At 37.0% G+C, this 8,453-nt stretch overlaps 1 protein-coding gene across 1 annotated transcript in view; it reads left to right on the top strand.

Annotated features, from left to right (window-relative positions):
* NDNF (neuron derived neurotrophic factor) overlaps window positions 1–8,453 on the top strand; it is a 55,694-nt gene that overhangs the window by 1,035 nt on the left and 46,206 nt on the right. The window lies entirely within an intron of this gene.

Below are 8,453 nucleotides of genomic sequence, written 5' to 3'. Positions count from 1 at the left end.
GCCATCCTTCATTTAGCATCAGACATGTAGGATTTAAGGAGGAAAGAGGAGCGCAGCTTCCCCCTCTCTGAACCAGGGGCTGCCATGCAAGCGAAGGAAGGACTGTCTGGCAATCAGTTGAACGAGTTAATTGGTCCCTCTCAGTTCCAAGAGCTTTGAAAAGTTCCTTGCAGAGCAGACCCAGGAAATTACAGCTTTGATATCGCTGCCAGCGCACAATCAGCGCCGCTTTATGACATGACTTGTAACTGGAGGAGGCTTCTGACTTGTAGGGTAAACTTGGCAAGGACCATCCACCGTTTGATACCGTGGCATTGTTGTGGCTGCCCTTTCTGTGCCTTGTTTGTTTTAATAATTCGGCTTTACACTGAGCCTAAGCTCTTACTAAGGAGATTTGTTTGTTAGGGATGAATCAGCAGGATGCTAAAGGTACGGTCTGATCAAATGGGATGGATTAGCAGACAAATAATCTCTTGGTACACACATGTCACTGAGCAGGGGAACATATGGCCGCCTTGTTTTCATAGCATATCCCTTACATAGAGAGATGACCTTATGTATTGGCGTGCTGGATTCCAGGGGCAGATCAATGCAGGGGGTCATTACTGCCCCATACAATGCATTGATTGGTAAAGTGATCAGGGGAATTATCAAGATGATACACTATGATGTCTGTTTACTGGCAGGATACATATACTCCTCTATGGAGTCTCTCTGCTAAAGCCATTCAGGGGCAAACAACGAATTCTAATTCCCAGGCTAAAGAACCATTGCACCAACTTTACTTAAAAACGAGAATTTAACCCCCTTCCTTTTTGAGGGCTAAAGCCAATCAGGGGCAAATGAAGAATTCTAATTCACAGGCTAAGGGACTATTGCACCAACTTTACTTAAAACAGAGAATTTAACCTCCTCCCCTTTTCTTTGGCTAAAGTCAATATGGGAGAAATGAAGAATTCTAATTCACAGGCTAAGGGATCATTTCACCAACTTTACTTAAAACAAATAATATATTCCCCTTCCTTTTTTTTAGCTAAAGCCAATAAGGGTCAATCTAAGAATTCAAATTCACAGGCTAAGGGACTATTGCACCAACTTTACTTAAAAACGAGAATTTAACCCCTCCCTTTTTTTGGGGCTAAAGTCAATCAGGGGGAAACTAAGAATTTAAATTCACAGGCTAAGGGACTATTGCACCTACCTACTTAAAACAGAGAATTTAACCCCTCTTTTTTATTTTATTTTTTTTAGGTAAAGCCAATCAGGGGCAAACTAAAAATTCAAATTCACAGGCTGAGGGACTATTGCACCAACTTTACTTAAAACAGAGAATTTTATCCCCCCCCCTTTTTTTTTTGTTGGCTAAAGCCAATCAGGGACAAGCTAAGAATTCTAATTCACAGGCTAAGGGACTATTGCACCAACTTTAATTAAAACAGTAAAATATAAAATATAACCCCCTTCCTTTTTTTGGCTAAAGTCAATCAGGGGCAAACTAAGGATTCAAATTCACAGGCTAATTGTAGCACCTACTTACTTAAAACAGAGAATTTAACCCCCATCTTTTTTTTTTATTATTCTTTTTTTTTTAGCTAAAGCCAATCAGGGGCAAACTAAGAATTCTAATTCACAGGCTAAGGCACTATTGCACCAACTTTACTTAAAACAGAGAATTTAACACCCCCCCCCTTTTTTTTGGGCTACAGCCAATCAGGAGCAAACTAAGAATTCTAATTCACAGGCTAAGGGACTATTGCACCAACTTTAATTAAAACAGTGAATTTAACCCCCTTACTTTTTTATGGCTAAAGCCAATCAGGGGCATACTAAGAATTCTAAATCACATGCTAAGGGATAGTCCCCTAGTCTGTGATTTAGAGTTCTTAGATTGCACCAGGGTGGGCAAGTTTACTCAAACTAGAGAATATAACCCCCTAATTTTTTATCTCCTTGATTTCTAGAACTGTAAAATATAACCTTGGTACCCTTTTATCTGTTACTAAGGCTGCCCTGATCTCTGATATAATTACCAATGACCCATCTCCTATTTATATGTAGAAGCAGATAAAGTCGAAGTCCTATAATAAAAGTAAAGTACAATGCATCTGTAGTTTGCAAAGTTTTCAGAAACTCGTTGAGCCAGTGTATAATGGTGCATTAATGTAATTGTTTAATTATATTAGGATTTGTTTTTATATCAGATATCAAAGAGGGTCAAAATGATGTCTTATATAGAGGTTGTTTTTTTTTTTATGTGAATTTCATATTCTGAAAACTTTTGTTGGCTAACATTTTTTAGTAATTGGCATCTTAGCGTTTAGCATGTTTTACTGTATAGTGATTATCAGCTGGTGGGAATTGGGTAAGACCGGGGGCACTGCAAGGAATTAAAATAATTTGAGGTTGCTGTGCTTGCATTCAGCATACCACTCCTTCCATATGAATGTGGAAAGAACAAGTGCAGACATACATTATAGCTCATTTTTATACATTACACCTAATTTTTATACATTCTATTTAATTTTATAGCACTGTATATTAATAGTATTACTTTATATGGCTTAAGTGCATTTATTTTATACCAGTAAAAGTACAGAGATAGCACAATAATCTTCTTAAGGCTCCTTGCACACGGTACTGATGTATTTACACTAGATCTTGCTGACAGAGAGTATATTTCATATAAGTGCTTGTGTATAGATGTTCGTATACATAAAAATTCTAGCTCCCATAATTGAAAGGGGGTTTAATTTATGCACATGTAAAATATGACTGGTGACGCAATTTTTTAACTTTTTTTATTTTTTTTGCTAATATGTATGCAGCACTAGTTTACTGACATTCACGTGGCTGTGTATACGGACCCATTTATGCGCATGTACAATATGACCGGTGCCACAATTTTATTTTTATAAATTGTTTGCTAATGTGAATACAGCACTAGTTTACTGACATTCACGTGGCTGTGTATACGGACTCATTTATGCGCATGTAAAATATGACCGGTCTCGCAAATTTTTTTTATTCATTTTTTGCTAATGTGAATACAGCACTAGTTTACTGACATTCACGTGGCTGTGTATAAGGACCCATAGAAAACAATAGACTGCATTCAGACCATTAAAAAAGAAATAAATAAAATTGTTGAATTTTAGGCACCAGCTTGCTATTTAAATTACAGCATGGGGCTGATTTACTAAAACTGGAGCATTCAAAATCTGGTGCAGCTGTGCATAGAAACCAATCAGCTTCCATGTTTAATTGAACACGCTGAAGTTAGAAGCTGATTGGCTACCACGCACAGCTGCACCAGATTTTGCACTCTCCGGTTTTAGTAAATCAACCCCTATGGGTCATATCAGAAGAAAATGAAAAAATGTATTTTTTTCAGTTCAAAAGGATGTTTTATTTTTTGTTTATTTTCACAGTTAAAATGTTTTACTGTTTATTAAAAAAAAAATATGTTTTACTATTTAAATATAATATTTGTTAATCAGGTCATCATAGTTGCAAGCAAATGATATCCCTGTTCTATTACAGCTGGCGTTATCACAAATGAGGCTACAGATAACAAATGTCTATTCTAGCGGTACAGAAAATAGGTCATAATGTGAGGATGTTGCTCGGGAATCCCATAGCGGTGCCATGCTGTGCCTAATCACCGCCACTGTGGGTCACTCTAGGGAAACATTTCAAACAGCTGCTCGTTGGTACGATCTGGCACTCTGAAGTTTTGGAGATTGTCGAGGGGTGAGCGAGGAGTTAGGAAGTTAAGCAGATCCAGCAATGTTTTCTAACCATGATTCCATTAATAGACTAATAAGGGCTCAGTGCAAGACAAATCCATTTGTTGGAAAGTAAATAAAATCTGCACTAACAGCAGGTTATATAAAGAAGTACTGTACTCGTAGAAACCGCATTTCAACTTTCAACGTACATATTATCTGTTTTATGTGTAGCCTAGAAGACTAGCCAGAAAAATGTGGTTTTCGTTGAAACTGCTTGTATATACCAAGTGGGATAATCACAGCTGTTATTTAACTCCTTGGCTTGAAATTGAAAGTATAAAGAGTAAAAAAAAAAAGAGTAAAAAATGCACTAAAAGCACCTTAACAAAGTCGTCACGTTGTTCACGGAACACTTCTACAGAATACGTGGCGAGCAAAGCACTGATTAGAAGTCCTAGTGTCATATTAAAATTATTTTTTTTTTTTTTTTTTTTTTTAGTATAACAGAAATAATTGTTTGATCGATCATTTTGGTTCTGAGAATTTCATTGCAGCAAAAACTGGAAAATGTGTTATACTAAAGGAGTTCGTTTTTGCGTCACCCAGTGAAAGCTGTATTAAACCCATTTATTATATAGGCATACCCCACTTTTAAGTACGCAATGGGGTTTATTTATTTAAAGCTGGAAAGTGCAAAATCAGACTCACTTCTGTATATAAACCAACGAGCTTCCAGGTTTTATTACCAAAGCTTAATTGAACAAGCTGGGGTTAGAAGCTCATTGGTTTCTATGCAGAAATGAGTCTGATTTTGCACTTTCCAGCTTTAGTAAATAAACCCCCATTGTGTGCTTAAAAGTGGGATATGCCTGTATTGCAGCTTACCAATATGTAGATGTGATGGCTGAATTTGTTTTCTTTTTTTTAGGCTTTCTTCTATTTTCATCTGGTGATCCAGCTTGTTGTTTACCAAAAGAACAAGCTCTCCTTTAGATGCATCAGTTACAGGGATGAGCCAAACCATTAACTACCGACGAGGATGCTTACAATAATCAGCTTTTATTTATTTATGTAAAACTGTTTTCTGTAACTAATTATAAAATGTGAGCTGGAGTTTGGCTTTTATTTGTTAGTGTATATTAATCTGCTAGTCCATCTGATACTCCCCCCCCCCCCGACTGACAATGCTGCTGTTCAAAGGTTTCTCTATTGCTCCTTCATCCAAAGTGGAGGCACTCTAATACAGGATATACTGTGATACTTGCCAGATCACCAGGTGAAAACAGAGGGGGAAAATGCCTAAAAACTGAAAAGTAATGCAGCCACCACATCTACCATATTTATAAATTACATTTTTCATTTTTGGAGTTCATACAGGCATACCCCACTTTTAAGTACACATTAAAGTTTATTTACTAAAGCTGGAAAGTGCAAAGTCAGGCTCACTTCTGCATAGAAACCAATGAGCTTCCAGGTTTTATTACCAAAGCTTAATTGAACAAGCTGGGGTTAGAAGCTCATTGGTTTCTATGCAGAAGTGAGCCTGATTTTGCACTCTAGTAAGTAAACCCCATTATGTACTTAAAAGTGGGGTATGCCTGTACCACTTGAACATCTTCTTGATTTAAAGCAGTCTTAACCACAAAAAAAAAAAAAAGTAATATATTGCAGCTTACTGTGGTGGCTGCATTTGTTTGCTTTTTTTAGGCTTTTTTTCCTTTGTTTTATTCTGGTGATCTAGTCAGTAATACACTTACTGTAATAGGGGGTCTCCACTCCACTGGAGAACCTTTGGACAGCAAGATTGTCACTCTAGTGAGAGGGTAGTGTTATGCCATGTATACACGACCGGACTTTCTGTCGGAATGAACTCTGATGGACTTTTCAACTGAGTTCTCGACAGAGTTCCGCTGAAATGGATTTGCCTACACACGATCACACCAAAGTACGACGGGACTAGAAAAAGGAAGTTCATTAGCCAGTAGCCAATAGCTGCCCTTGTGACGTTGTTGGTCCGTTGGACCTGCATACAGGCGAGCGGTTTTCTTGATAGGAACTGGTTCCGGCAGAAAGATTTGAAACAAGTTGTATATCTAAAGTCTGTCAGATTTTTCGATAGAAAAGGTCCGATGAAGCCCACACACATGATCGAATTGTCCGACGGATTAGTTCCATCTGAACGTTGCTGTCGAAAAGTCCGGTCGTGTGTACGCGGCATTAGATGCACTAGCAGGTTTAGATTGACTTGCCTAACAAGTTAAGGCCAAACTCCAGCTGATTCTTTGTAAGCAGTTACAGAAACATTCATTTTTCTATTTAGGATAAAGGTTTTACATAAAATAGCACAATACATTTAAATAAATGCAATAATTTAATACAATTACACAATAAAAAATGCTGATCATTGTAAGTATCTCTGTCAGTGGCAAATGGTTTGTCTCACTCTTCAACTGCCATTTTTACTGGACAGCTTGTTCTTTTGAAAGCAAACTCACTGGCAGGATCAACAAATGAAAATAAAGGGAAAAAGCCTGAAAAGGGAACTAATGCAGCCACCCCCATCTAGGAATTGGTAATCTGCCATATAAATCATGTTTTGTTTTGGGGTTTAATACCTCTCTAAATCACATTAAGGTATTAGGAATTATCAGAAAAATACTCACATTTCCCAAAACAAGATAAATGGTATAAATTGAAGAGAAACTGCTTTATGCACCATATAACTTAACTAACCACGTATAGGCCAATACTTGTTTTTAGATTTGAATAGAGCAGGGGAGGATTAGAACCCCTGTTGGTGTTGCTGTCTGTGCCTATGCTTGGGAGATCTACCCTCTCCTAAGAGAAAAAAACTTGTTAGTGGTGACAACAATTTTCCTCAATTCAGAGACATTTATTTCCTACAGTAGTAAAATAGAAATCTTCTCAATGGGTAAAAAAAACGACCCCCCCCCCCCCCAAAAAAAAAAAAAAAAAAAAATATATATATATATATATATATATATATAACGGGTTCCTATCCAAAACTAAAAATAATATGTTTTGGTTGCTTTGAGTTACTGCACCTAAGAATTAGCAGCTAAGAATAAAGGTTCTTTATTACAAAATAATTATATATTGCAGTTTATACATGATAATACAAACGTTACACTAGCTGATCTATGTTCAATTTAAAGATCCAAATCAAAGCAAGAAAAATCACACATCTAGAAAATTCACCTACATTAACTGTCAGATTCACATATATGTCCCTAAGTCATTTTATATCATATAATAATATATTCCTAATGTTTTAAAAAAATATATTTTGTAAAAGAAATAGGTGCAACATTATTATTTAAAGTGATTCTTAAGGTTGTAGGTTTTGACCTTAAAGTGGAACTTCAGTAATTTTTTTCATCTTTCTATCTATTTAATCTTTTGCCCTTGTTGTTTTAACTTTGAATAGTAAAATTTTCTGCCAGTAAATACCTTATACAGTGTACTTCTTGTCTGGTCATTAGCCTAGGCTTATGACATAATGGTACAGCTCTTTCTCTCTTGTAAGAGTTTGCCAGGAAGGGAGGGGGGGGGGGGGGGGGGTGAGTCATAAGAGGGCTAATCAGAGCTGCAGAGCTGGAGGTGTAAACCCAGAAAGGTGTGTAAATCCAGGAAGTGAACAGGCAGCAGCTTCAGCTGCCCACAGTTAAAACGATTGCAGCCAGACTCAGTAGAGGGAGATTTCTGCAGCATATTTGGCAAGTACAGAATCACAGTATATATAAAATAATATGCAAAGTGGTTGGAGGGAAGCTTCAGAATGGCAAATATGTTTTTATTACAAATTATGTGAGCAGACTGCAGTTCCTTTTTAATGTATTCTGTGCATTAAGGTAAAAATAAATTCTTTGTGTAGCTCCTACGTTATACTTACCTGAGCTCAATCTTGATCCAGGGATGTGCATGAGAGCATCTGCTCTCTCACTCTTTAAAGGCTCAGACACAGCAGCGGGAGCCCATTGACTGCTGTCAATCACAGTCAGTGAGGAATGAGTGGGGAGTGAGGTGGTATGGTTACGAGCCACACTCTATGTGTCTATAGACACACAGAGCTGGCTCAGAAGAGAGCCTGAACAGTGTCCCCATTTTAAGCGGTATGCTATTGGGACACTCGGCAGGGGGTTGGATCCAAGATTGTCAGCGGGAGACCTGAGAAGAGGAGGGTCAGGTCTGCTCTGTGCAAAACCACTGCACATGATAGGCAAGTACAATTAAATTACAATTATTATAGATCTATCTATCTAGATAGATAGATATCTATATATAGATATAGATATATACGTATAGATAGATATAATCTAGCTATATATATATATATATATATATATATATATAGATAGATTTACTAAAGGCAAATAGACTGTTCACTTTGCAAGGGAAGTTGCACTTTGCAAGGCAATTTTCCTCTAGAGCTTAGTGGTAAAGCTCTGCTGACTTCCATCATCCAATCATGTGCAATCACAAATGCTGGGTTTTTTTTTGTTGGTTTTTTTTCTTGCACATGATTGGGTATTCTTTGCAAAGTGAAATTTCACTACATTAACTGAGCTCTGGGGGATATTCTCTTGCAAAGTGCATCTTTCTTTGCAAAGTGAACAGTCTATTTAAGCAAATAAACCAAAGTAACTCTGAAAGTCAAAGCAATTTAGAAGCATTTAAAGCGCATTGTATTTGACTTGTTTCTGA

This window comes from Lithobates pipiens, unplaced genomic scaffold (assembly GCF_037356315.1).
Source record: "Lithobates pipiens isolate NorthernLeopardFrog02 unplaced genomic scaffold, aLitPip1_a1.2 Scaffold_13, whole genome shotgun sequence".
Lineage (NCBI taxonomy): Eukaryota > Metazoa > Chordata > Amphibia > Anura > Ranidae > Lithobates > Lithobates pipiens.
The sequence above is the reverse complement of the archived record's forward strand: the minus strand, read 5'-3'. Positions and strand labels throughout refer to the sequence as shown.